This window comes from Rutidosis leptorrhynchoides, chromosome 1 (genome assembly GCF_046630445.1).
Source record: "Rutidosis leptorrhynchoides isolate AG116_Rl617_1_P2 chromosome 1, CSIRO_AGI_Rlap_v1, whole genome shotgun sequence".
Classification (NCBI taxonomy): domain Eukaryota; kingdom Viridiplantae; phylum Streptophyta; class Magnoliopsida; order Asterales; family Asteraceae; genus Rutidosis; species Rutidosis leptorrhynchoides.
Window position 1 is genome coordinate 577,506,406 of NC_092333.1, and position 627 is coordinate 577,507,032.

Sequence of the window (627 nt, forward strand, 5' to 3'; positions counted from 1 at the left end):
TCATGGCTAGAATCGGCTCTAGCCGCTTTAGATGAACGAAAAATATCTTTTTCTTGGTGCCACTCATGTGAGTGAGATGTTGTATTATCAATAATTTTGTGAGCTTCAGTTGCGGTTTTCTTCATAATGGAACCAACAGCTGCTGTGTCGATGTCTTTTCTTGTAGCAACGTCACATCCTTGGTAGAATATTTGTACTATTTGATAAGTGTCTAAACCGTGTTGAGGACATCCTCTCAACAATTTTCTGAATCTTGTCCACGCTTCATATAATGTTTCATTTGGCTTTTGCGCGAACGTAACAATTTCTCCTTGAAGTCTCACGGCTTTAGATGCGGAAAGAATCTTTTAAGAAATTTCTCAACTAAACCATCCCATGTATCAATCGCTCCTTCAGGTAACGATTCTAACCAATCTTTGGCTTCTCCCTTTAAAGTCCAGGGAAACAACATGAGATAGATCTGTTCATCCTCGACTTCTCTGATTTTAAACCGAGTACATATCCTATTAAAGGTTCGAAGATGCTCGTTTGTATCTTCTTTTGGTGTACCACTAAATTGGCATTGATTAGTTACCATGTGTAGGATTTGTCCTTTGATTTCATAATCTGGTGCATTAATGTCTGGTT

The 627-nt window shown here is 38.3% G+C and overlaps 1 non-coding gene across 1 annotated transcript; it reads left to right on the plus strand.

Annotated features, from left to right (window-relative positions):
• The first annotated feature begins 213 nt into the window (after nt 1-213).
• On the plus strand, nt 214-320 carry LOC139886877 (small nucleolar RNA R71). The gene has a single exon (XR_011772738.1). It is a non-coding gene; the product is annotated as a small nucleolar RNA R71 (small nucleolar RNA).
• The last annotated feature ends 307 nt before the right edge of the window (nt 321-627 follow it).